Source organism: Mastigoproctus giganteus, chromosome 11 (genome assembly GCF_048544385.1).
Source record: "Mastigoproctus giganteus isolate SK-2022 chromosome 11, ASM4854438v1, whole genome shotgun sequence".
Taxonomy (NCBI): domain Eukaryota; kingdom Metazoa; phylum Arthropoda; class Arachnida; order Uropygi; family Thelyphonidae; genus Mastigoproctus; species Mastigoproctus giganteus.
Window position 1 is genome coordinate 102587957 of NC_143585.1, and position 12395 is coordinate 102600351.

At 38.3% G+C, this 12395-nt stretch overlaps 1 protein-coding gene across 2 annotated transcripts in view; it reads left to right on the forward strand.

Annotated features, from left to right (window-relative positions):
• Nucleotides 1-12395, forward strand: part of Ciao1 (cytosolic iron-sulfur assembly component 1) — a 66512-nt gene that overhangs the window by 18593 nt on the left and 35524 nt on the right. The gene's annotated exons all lie outside the window — the stretch shown is intronic.

Sequence of the window (12395 nt, forward strand, 5' to 3'; positions counted from 1 at the left end):
GCAGCCCGTCTGCACTGCTCAGAGAACTTCATATCTGCCTGCACAACCACCCCCAAGTCCCTTTCATTCTCTACCACTGTTCACCATTTAAAGGTGAACTGTACAGACTACAATATACAAAAAAAGCCTAATAAACATGGGTCCTTAAGTGAATCATTTTCGAGATATTGCACATTTCTAGTTGGGATCCACCACTGACTTGTTTGTTTAGGTTAGGTTATGCTCATTCTCTCCCTTTCCCCTTTCTCAATGCTCTGAGATGCAGCAGGCATACTAGTATTTGTCAATGGGCCGGCTAGCTGGGTGGGTAAAGTGCTTGCCTGGCAACCTAAAGGTCGTGGGTTTGAATCCCGCCTCGGGCTTGGATCAGAGTAGTCAAAAACCTTGGGAAGTGCATTATGGCCACAGAAGCGATGCGTCAACAACTAACAATAAAAAAATAAAAACTTGTCAAAGGCTAGTCAACATGGAAAGAGGTTACTGCAACAAAGAGTATGTGGGCACTTCATGTATGGTAAAGCCAACGGCAGTGCACTTGAGGCTGCACGTTTGTACCAAGAAGCATTTCCCCACCGAAGGCAGCCTATCAGCGCCTTAGAGAACATGGGCACTTCACACATGGGATATGAGCAGGTAAGCCCAGGAGCATAACACCTGATGTTGAGGAAAAGGTGTTAGAAAGAATAGAACAAAATCCAGGAATTTCGACAAGGAGGGTTGCTCTGCAAAAGAGTGTACTGAGTCATATCAGTGTGTGGCTAATTGTACATTGCCAGTTATTGTACCCCTACCATATCCAGTGTGTACATGGTCTCAGCAATACAGACTACCCTCTGAGTGCTCCCATAATCAGTGGTGGATCTTAACAGAAAATGTGCATTATCTCCGAAACGGTTCATTTGCAGCCTGATGTTCACTAACACTTTTTCGCTTATTTTAATTTGTACTTTTCACCTTTAAATTATTGACCATCATTTTTGAAACACCCTTTATATTGATGTTATGAGTTTTTTTTTTTTTTTTTGTTTTTTTTCCTTCTTGCAGTTGGGGGTTTAATTCATTCAGGTGCTTAGGCTTCAAGTATGCCCAGAAAAGTGGAAGCTCTGTTTTAACACAGCAAAATGCTAGGTTTTACACATTGGGAATAGCAACCCTGAAATAACTTGCACATTGGTGTGATTGAATTTAAAAACATTAGAGGAGGAAAAAAGGATCTTGAAGTCATGATATGGGTGGATATGAAGTTCTCTGAGCAATTAGACATGCTGCCAGGAAGGCCCATAATGTCCTATCAGTGGTTTGTTAATCAGTAGCCTCTAGAGATATGGAGGTTATAATCCCACTGTATAATGCAGCTGTAAGAGTTCACTTGGATTACGGTGTCCAAATATGGAGACCTCACCTAAGAAAAAATATTGAGCGTCTTCAAAAGGTCTGAAGAAGAACAACACACATGATGATATCTGTAAAATGGCAAACCACGTGAGGAAAAGCTTTGTGGACTACAGAGCTTGGCAACCAGACAGCTTACAGGTTGCAGGGGTTTCCAACCTTTTTTACCCTACACATATAAAAAATGTCTAAAAAAATTCTTAAAAAATGATTAAAAATGCATTTTTTTCTTTTGACTCCATCCAAAAAGTGCACACATTATAATTGGAAGGATTATAAGAAAAATCTGTTAATAATATTTAATTATTTATTAAAAAAATATAAAATAATTATAATACATAGGTAAGTAACAAAACGCACAGTAAAAATTATTTCGTTTATTATTGTCATTTTAGTTTTGTAAAAATCACAGCCTGTTACATAACTATTTTAATCATTAGCATTAATTGTTAATGAGACACTTGTGGTTGATGGTTGGCAATAAGCTGTATAGTATCTGGGCTAAAATTACTTACTTTGATCCGTAGATCCCCATCTTCTGATATGTTCAGCCTGTTCCTTTTTTTTCTCAGTAAATTATTAATATGGCTGAATCCAGTTTCCGCTAGATAAGAACTGGGGAAAGTTAACAAAAAGTGGATCTGCCGTAGTTTTTAATTTAGGATATTTATTTCACATATCTTCATTATTCCAATAGGAGGCATATCCTTTAGTTTGAAATACAGATTTTACCTCAATCTTCTGTCATTTCAGTTAATTCTTCATTTAAAATAAATTCAACTTGAGATACATCACACTGAAACAGTTGTAGAATCCATTCTGGTCCAGTCATATGAAGATCTTGAAATCTATTGTTAAAGTATTTCAGTTTCTTCAGCAAATCATTGTCTGAAATTGTATCTTTATCCATAATTGTCAGGCATGACAAGTTAGTAAAATAGCGAAAATTTCTTCGATTTAAATTAGATATAAATAGGCCCATTTTGAATCAAAACCCAAGAATAATTGTCTAAATTTGAGTTATAATCATATCTCTGTCTTAGTCTTGTTTGGATATCATATAAACTTTCAATATATATCAGCTAAGTAAAACCCATGCTTTTTTTTTTTGATTCAATTAATTTTGTTGTTAACTGTTTCCTTATTTCAAGAAGAAATTCTATTACAGAATCAAAAAGTTTGGTCAAACATTGTAAACAATTTCTTTTATGAGACTTAATTCTGAGTGTAAAAGCAGGTGGTTGTAAATTTCATCATTTTGATTGCATAATTGATCAAATACACCGGTGTTCAAAGAAAGTGCATCACCCCTTAAAATTGTAATTGTCATCTGAATAATGTAAGTATATGGCAATATTTCTTAAAGATTGTATCAGAAAAGATTAACATGTAGGCGATGACATAATATTGCATCAGCTGCTACTTCGAGCTATATAAGCACGCTCTGCAAGAGTTTTAGTCATTCCTTGCTTGTGCCAAGATAGAGAGTTACATGCAGTTGACGCCACGAAGAAAGTGCTATTGTTGCTTTACGTGAGGAAGGATGTTCTTCCCGTCACATTGCTTATAGAGTGTCTTGTAAGCAGTTGACAGTGAGTAGATTTCTTTTCAAACTCAAGAATACTGGTTCTGCTGATAGGAAAAAAGGAACCGGATGCAAACGAGTCTCTATGCCAAAACAGGACCATGTTTTGAAGGCTTATGCCTTAAAAACCATAAATCTTCTTCGTCTGAGCTGACAAGAGAATGGGAAGAACATACAGGAGTGGTAGCAAGTGCAGTAACAGTCAGAAGACACCTCTTCAAAAATGGACTTGTAGCCCGTTGTCCTAAAAAGAAGCCCCTACTCACAAAAAATGAAAGAGGCCCTATTAATTTGGTGTAAGGAGCATGCCAAATGGACCTCCGAGCGGTGGAAGTCAATTATTTTCTCGGCTGAGAAGAAATTCAACCTTCATGGCTCTGATGGAAGATAAACGAGTCGCCATAGATGTGGTGAAGAATACCATCCAGACTGTATGGTGTCTACAGTGAAATTCCCTACAAGCCAAATGATATGGGGGGTGCATTTCCTATCATCTGCATTTTATAAAAGGTTCTGTAAATGCATTTCAACCTGCCAAGTAACTGCACATCTTTCAGGATGGCTCTGCTCTTTGTCATCGGGCAAAAAGTGTAAGTAAGCACTTCTGTAGTTACTTTATCTTTATTTCTGCATTAGAGGTTCGACAGTAATGTGTTTACATTTGTTACAGGTGAAAAAATGGTTGGAACAACTCTTAGCTGTTCCAACCATTTGAAAATGGTTGGAACAGCTAAGAAAACAGCCCGGACCTGAATCCTAGAGAGAACTGTTGGCATCGTGTGGAATCTGCAGTTGCCAGAAAGAAACCGAAACCAAATACCCTTCGTGAATTTCAGGAAGCCATAATTCGTGATTATCTGATAGTTGATAATCAGTTGATTATCAACTATCAGATAATCAACTATCAGTTGATTACCTTCAGAAATTGATCTTGTTAATGCCTCGATGGTGTGCTGCTGTCATCAGGGCCAGAGGTGGTTCAACTAAATATATTGCACCTGGTGAACTTTTCATTTTTTTTCCATTTAAAATGATAAACTGAAGCAAATTGAGGACTTCTGATAACATTTCAGCCATAATTGTCATATTTACCAAAACTGTTGTATAAAGGTTGCAAATGCTCATTTTGGAATATTTTGAGAGCACCTGTCAAATATTACTTAACTTTGCTTTAACTATTAATAAATATCTTTTTGTTTATATTTTTATTTGTGATGCTAGTCCTTAATATAACATACCATCGCGAAAAAGGGTTAGAAATGTGAAATTCCTAGGTGATGCACTTTCTTTTAATGCCAGTGTAGATCATTCAAGGATTTGACATTTATTGATTTAACACTTGCAAACAACGTGGAGTTTTTTACATGTTTTTTGCAACCAAATGCTGCCTGTGTAAAACACAATGTACAGTTTTAACATCAGGAATCTTTTTCTTCATCTTTAAAAACCCTCTATTTGCTAACCATTACTGGTACTCCATCAAAAGCAGCTGCAACAATATTAGTAATAGGAATATATTTTTTCTTGTATTTTTCAAAGCACAGAAAAATCATTTCTTTTGTTGTATACTTTTTAAAATTTTATTTATTTATTTATTTTTTTAGCAAAAGAAATTCTTCCGTTATTGTCATTTATTCTTGGGCTATAATAACGTACATAATCCATAAGAGTGCTTAAATTTGCAAATGTTCTCTCATCCAGTTGTACAGCAAAATTTAGTTGTCTGCAATTTAGAAATCACAGTTTTTTTTTTTTTTTTTTTTTTTTCTTTGGTATCTTCAAGCCATTTTATCACTATGACATTGAACTGTATTGTTACTTAGCAGAATGCTTTTTAATACTGGACCCGGATCCATTTTCGTGACAGAGCTTAGAATTTCTTGTACTGATTAGCAATATTAGTTGCTGCCCAGCTGTATGCAAATACTTATTTTTGCAATTAAGAGTTTATTTATTTCAAATGCATTGAGTACAAAGATGTGTGCACAAAATTTACAAAATAAAATTACATTTGTAAATTGTAATTAATCAAAATCAATAATTGTGCTTAATTTAATTGATAATTAGTAATATCTGAGATGAATAATAAATAAAATAGTACAGCTAAATAATAAAAATTAACAAGTACTTAATACCAAAAAAAAAAAAACATACAAAAAAAAACAATAGGAATTGAACTAGTCCAAAGTTTAAAGCAAATCAAGCCATTTCAATGCTTTATTGAAATGGCTTGATTTTATATGTGAAGCATCACGTTAATGTTAATCATCTACAGTTCCACCAGCACAAGGGGAGAATTTCTGAAGCCCCATCTATGTTCTGATTTGGCACAGGTAATACAATCACTTCTAAGTGGTTTATCTTCTTCCATAAATCACGACTTGCTATGGATTTGTCCCCTCTGTCAATAGAGGCGCATCCGTAGCCAGGTGGGCAGTGCGTAATACACGCTTCTTGATTAGACTGGGGTTCGAGCCCGTGACCACCAAATACGGAAGATGCGGAAAGGTCAGGGAATGACCACCACATATCCCCAGAGCAATATGGCCTTAGTTGCTAATGCTCCTAAAAACCAAAAACAACAACAACAACAACTCTGTCAATAAGATTGGAGTTGGGAATCTGATTAGCATTAAGATCCCATTCTTGCTGCCAAGCAACACGGGTTGGGATATCCTGTTCAAATAGTGAAGGATCACTCCTGATCGGGTGCCTACTGTTCAGTCGTTGTGGAGATGCATTCAAGATGTCATCGTGCAGAGGTAGCTCTGTCCTGGTTTGGATATGCCACAGCTGTTTAATTGTCTTTTCCTGTCTTCGAAGATAGGGAGGATTGATGTTAAAAAGGACTGGGGCCGACTGGGCTAGCCGAGTGGGTAAAGTACCTGCCCGGCAACCCAAAGGTCGCGGGTTCGATTCCCGCCTCGGGCTTGGATCAAAGTACTGCAAAAACCTTGGGAGGTGCAATATGGCCACAGAAGCCGATGCGCCAACAACTACCAAATCAAAAAAAAATAAAAATAAAAAAAAAAATAAAAAAAAAAAAAGGACTGGCAACCATTCAGTTTTGATAGGCATCTTTGAGCCAGTGATGTTTCTCATAGTTTGGTTTAGTTGGGTGTCAATGAGGTTTGTGTGGGCAGAATTTTGCCAGACTGGACAGCAATACTCTGCAACAGAATAGCAAAGTCCAAGGCCAGAAGTTCTTAAAGTATAGGTATTAGCCCCCCCCCATCTTGATTCGGAAAGCATACTTCTTCTTCTTTATCTTTGCCTTCTTCCCACATTTATATGGGGTCGGCATTTCCGTCCTTAACTCTTTTCCTCCATTCCTCCCTATCCTGGGCTTCCTCTCTCCTCCATCCTTTCTCTTTTAAATCCTCTGCCGCCTTCTTCTTCCATCTCAGCTTAGGTCTCCCCCTCTTCCCTATCACCTCCAACTTTTCACACTTCTTCCCCACATACTCCTCACTTCTTCATTCCACATGTCCAAGCCACCTCAACCTAGATTCCTGCATTTTTTTACTCAGAGGCCCACCTTAACTGTACCTGTGATGTATTCATTTCTTATCCTGTCCTTCCTCGTCACACCACACACACACACACACACACACACCCATCTTAGCATCCTCATCTCCGCAACTTCCATCTTCTTCTCCTGGGCCCTTGTAATTGCCCATTTCTCAGCACCGTACATCAATGTGGGTCTAACCACAGTTTTATACACTCTTCCCTTCATTTTACAATTTACTTTCTTATCACACAGCACCCCACGCATCTTTCTCCAGTTCAACCATCCACATTGCATCCCTCTCAGCATTCAATCCCAGATACTTAAATTTCGAAACTGATGGTAGCTTTTCCTCCTGCAGTTTTACAGAACTCTCATCTTCTCCATTCAATACCATATATTCTGTCTTTGTTCTACTTATCTTCATGCCTCTCTCTTCCAATGCTTTCCTCCATTCCTCCAATTTCTTCTCTACCTTTCCTTGGGATGGTTCGCACAGTATGATATCATCCGCGAATAGCATACTCCATGGTGCTCTACTCTTCACTTCTCTCACCAACACATCCATTACCAGATCAAACAAATATGGGCTAAGAGCTGATCCCTGGTGCAGTCCAACTTCTACATAGAACCCCTCAGTCATACCTACACTACTCTTAACCTGAGTCATCACCGCTCCCTTGTACATTTCCTTCACAAGCCTTATGTACTTTTCTGATGCACCTTCTCCCTCATGCATCTCCATACCTCTTGTCTGGGCCACTCTATCATATGCTTTTTCCAGGTCTGTGAACACCATGTGCAACTCCACTTTCATCTTCCTGTATCTTTCCATCACCTGCCTTAAAGCAAAGACCGCATCTGTTCCTCTTCTCGGCATGTAACCAAACTGTACCTCTCCTATTTCCGTCTCCTGCCTTATTCTTCCTTCCAGAATTCTTTCCCAGATCTTCATCGAATGAGACATTAACTTTATTCCCCTGTAGTTCCCACATTCCTGCACATCACCCTTTCCTTTATAGATTGGCACCAGTATATTTTCCCTCCACTTGTGGGGTATTCTCTCCTGCTGCCACGGTTTTTCCATAAAGTCCCATAGGATATCGATCCCTTCTTCTCCCAGACTTCTCCATACCTCTACTGGTATCTGATCAACACCTACTGCTTTCCCCCTCTTCATTTTTCTGAGTGCGCTTTCCACTTCTTTCCTGCTTATGCCTTCCACTACTCTTACATTCATCTCCATCCTCACATAATGCTCTTGGGTTTTCCTCATTTAATAACGTCTTAAAATAGTCTTTCCACCTTTCCTTAACCTTCTCCTGGTCCTGTATAACCACTCCCCTCTCATCTTTTATCTGTTTTATTGATGAGAAGTCCTTTGATGCCTTGTCTCTTGCTTTGGCTATTCTCATCAATTGCCTATCTCCATCTTTCCTTTCCAGTTCCCCATAGGCCTCATCTACTGCCTTTGCTATTGCCACAGCCATTTTTGCCTCCTTATTTGCTAATTTATATGCTTTATCTTCCTGGCTACCTGTTAAATCGCATCTTTTCTTCATCTCCTTCTTTTGTTTTATCACCAATTGCACTTCCTCATTCTACCACCTAGCCTCCTTTCCCTCCAGTACCCTCTTTCCTGATGTTTTCCCCAACAACTCTTTTCCAACTTTCCTTATGATACAACTATTTAACTTCCACCACTCTTGCACTTCTTCCGGTAACTTTATTCCTTTTAGCACCTTTTCCCTAAACTCCTTCCTCAAACCCTCCTCTTTCAATCTCCACCATTTTATCCTTTTCTCCCTCTGTCTTGAATATTTCCTACTTTTGTCCACTGCAACCTCCCAATCAACCAATCTATGTTGTGCAGACACACTTTCTCCGTTTATCACCTTGCTGTTCCTCATTTCCTTTAGATGCCTCCTACGGCACATGATATAGTCAATCTGGCTTGTCCTTTCCCCACTCTTGTATGTTATCAGCTGGCTTTCTTTCTTTTCGAAGTAGGAGTTAACTGTCGCTAGGTCGATAGTCGTGGTCCACTGCGGGTTCTACTATCCCCTCCCCTTCTCTATTTCTTTCCCCAATACTCCACCTTCCATACACTCTTCCGTCCTCTCTCTTGCTTCTTCCTAAATGTCCATTTAAATCACCCCAACAATCAACCTCTCTTTCTCAGGTATTGCCATGACCACTTGATCCATTTCCATTCAAAAACTGCCCTTTTCTTTTTCCCCGCATCCTACTTGCGGGGCATAAGCACATACTATTGTGGTCAAGTGTCCACCCCACTTCCAGTTTGATGCTCATAATCCTATCACTCCTTCTGTTAACCTCACACACTCCATCTTTTAACTCCTTATCAACTACAATACCTACTCCAATCCACTCCCCTAAAGAACAACTTGTACCTTTCACCAAGCTCTTTTGCTTTATTTCCCTTCCACCTTGTCTCTTGTGGGCATAGGATCTTCACTCTTCTTCTTTACATCAAATCCACAATCTCTCTACTCTTTCCATTCATCATCCCAATGTTCAATGTTCCTATTCTAACACTTTTCTTCTCTAGCTGGACTGACTTCTTTAACCGAACCCGTCCTTTGTTCGGTAGCCCTGACCCTTTTCTCACAATTTTCGGGCGATGTACCCCATAAGCGACTGCGCGTCACTTATGGGGTATGCCCTAGCCATTCCACATCTATTTTCCGTCATTCTATCATTTTCTTTTGTTTTGGCATATTTTTTTTATGGCCGGATGCCCTTCCTGATGCCAACCCTCACCGTTTATCCAGGCTTGGGACCAGCACCTACTGAGGCTGGCTTGCCCTCCTCGGAAAGCATACTAAATATGCAATTAAGAGTGATATGTTATAAAAGGCTTCCAATCCTCCTTCAGAATTTCTACAAACTGAAGGTTTCAAAAACGATTTTAAACCTGTTGTAGAACATTATAAATTTATCTTTAAGATATTTTAGTTCAAAATCCATGTCTTTGCACTTGGACGCATCCTTTCTGGTGGTCTTTCATCTTTGATGGTTTCATAGTATCGTTCTGAAAGGTTTTCTCGCATAAGAGACACAATGTTATTGATTCATTTCCAGGCAAAGAAATAAATCCCAGTGTTAAATAATCGTGCGAATATAGACTGCACTTCTCTTTTTTTTGGAGCAACATGGTATAAAGGTCTTCCTAAAAACTACTGTTATCAAAATTGTAATATGTTATTTTTTGAAATAACATACAGTAGCGTTTAAATGCGTAATGTGCCTATGTTCCATCAGTTCAGATGGCAACACTGTGAGTTTAACTGTGACAGATTTGTCAGTTAACTTCCGGCAGCTTTTAATCATTGTTACTTAGTAGATGCAAGTGTATCATGAGAAATGGTTCTGCCATAAAACGGCAGAACCATTTCTCACTTCTGGATTTGGTTCTGTTGCCTAGCGGTAAAATTTTCATACCAAATTGTTAAAACTGAAAATTAAAAAGACAAGTCTAATGTTTATAGTTATATTTTAAAATTATATGTTATTATATTTTTTATATTTATTATTATTGTTATATTATTATATAATTTGCCCGTTGACCCCTTAGCATATATCGACTCCTCTTTCAAGACAGTTGACCCTCATTGGGAATCTCTGCCTTTACAAGGATTTCATTGAAGTCTGTGAGGCTTTGAGAAGGGATAGTAAAATGAATGAAGGTGAAATTTTCACTGTTATGAAGGATTCTAAAACTGGGATCACAAATTCAAATTACGGCAAAAGAGGCTTAGATTGGATTGTAGGAAGTTTTCTTTTAGTGAGCAAGTTGTTGATTACTGGAACATGTTACCTCCATGGGGTTGAGGTTGACAGCTTGGAGAGATTCAAAGTTGAACTGAATAATTACTTACATGAGGAGGGAAGCACATAATTAGTTTATTTTCTTATCTACTTTTTTATCTTTATTTGTATTTTTGAGTTATTTATCTATTATTTGTATTTTTGAGTTATTTATCTATTATTTGAAAGGAAGTTATTAATTATTTCAAAGGTTTCAGATAGATAGTTCAACAGTTTATGGTTTGGGGATCTTTCCAGTTTTGGAAAGAGTAAAGATAATTGCATTGTTACAGTAATTGGAAGGTCGACGTTTAACAGAAAATCCTAGGTATGCTCATATTTCTAAGGAAAGAATACTATACTGGTAAACAATCCTGTGTGTATATTTTAATAATAAATTTCTATGTTCTCAGTAAAATTTAATTTCTAGTGTGATGGGGACTTTTAGCTTTAGTTGAGGCATATGATGCAAGAAAGCAAGCTTATACAGCATCAGCCAAAAAAAAAAAACCTTCTCATTTCACCCATCCAATCACTCCAAATGTTTGTCTAGTTCAGCCTTAAATTTATTTAAGCTACCAACTTCCACAACAGATGGAAGTCTGTTCCAGCAATCAACTACCCACTGGCTAAAGGCAAACTTCTGCACATCTGTTCTACAACTGTCTTTCCTCAATTTGAATCTATGCCCCCTCAGGTTCTTAATCTGAGCAAGCGGAAATATTCCGTCAGCATTGAGCCTGCTCAAACCATTCAAGGACTTATACACCTCGAGCAGATCACCTTGCAGGTGCCTAATTTCCAGATGCTGCGACTTGCAGAACTTAAGCCTTTCTTCGTAAGCACGTTCCTCTCCAATCTTGTTGCCCTTCTCTGTACTCATTCTAGCAACTCTACATCCTTCCTAAAATGAGTCCTCCAGATCTATATACAGTACTCAAGGTGTGGCCTGACCATTGCCTTATAGAAAGGGATAATCACCTCCTTGTCTCTGCTAGTAAAGTGCGTATATATCATTGACAAAACTCCATGACCTGCTCTGGCAGCCCGTCCGCACTGCTCAGAGAACTTCATTGGTAGAGTAGTTAATGATCACTGTCAAGCTGAGCTTCTTCAGAGAGACCTAGATAGACTTCAGGAATGGTCAGAAAAATGGCAACTGTGCTTTAATCCAACCAAGTGTAAGGTATTACACCTGGGAAACAGTAATCCCAAAATAACTTATTCACTTGGTGGAGTTCAACTAAACCCAGTACTGGAGGAAAGGGACTTGGGTGTTATGATACGGTCAGACATGAAATTCTCTGAGCATTGTAAACAGGTTGCAAGGAAGGCCCATGGTGTCCTATCGATGATCTATCGAACTTTTGCAAGTAGAGATAGGGACGTGATAATCCCATTATATAAGGCTTATGTTAGACCACACTTGGAATACTGTGTTCAAGTATGGAGACTGCACCTAAAGAAAGACATCGAGCTTCTTGAAAGGGTGCAAAGAAGGGTAACTCGCCTGGTGAGATCGGCAAAGGGGCGTCCTTATGAAGAAAGACTTCGAATATGTGGGTTGCAGAGTTTGGAAACTAGACACCTTAGAGGAGATTTGATTGAGGTGTTTAAAGGCTCGTAGAGGCATCAGTAAAATGAATGAGGACGAAATTTTCAAGATTATAAATGATGCTAGAACTAGGGGACATAAATTCAAGTTACGGGGGGAAATGTTTAGATTGGACTGCAGGAAGTTTTATTTTAGCCAGCGAGTTATAAATTACTGGAATAAGTTACCTTCATGGGTGGTAGAGGCCGACAGTTTGGGGAAATTCAAAGGTCATCTGGATAGTACTTTCGGGTAAGGGAAGTGCATAGGATGATAGGTTTAATTTCTTATTTTTTTATTTTTTTATTAATTATTATTATTATTTTTTTTTATCATTGTTTTGTTCGGATTTTTTTTTTTTTTTTGGCTGGTGCAGCACAAGCCATAGGCTTTCTTGCACCATGCGGCCATTACTAATACTAATACTAATACTATCTGACTGCACAATTACCCCCAGGTCTTTTTCATTCTCCACCTTCCTG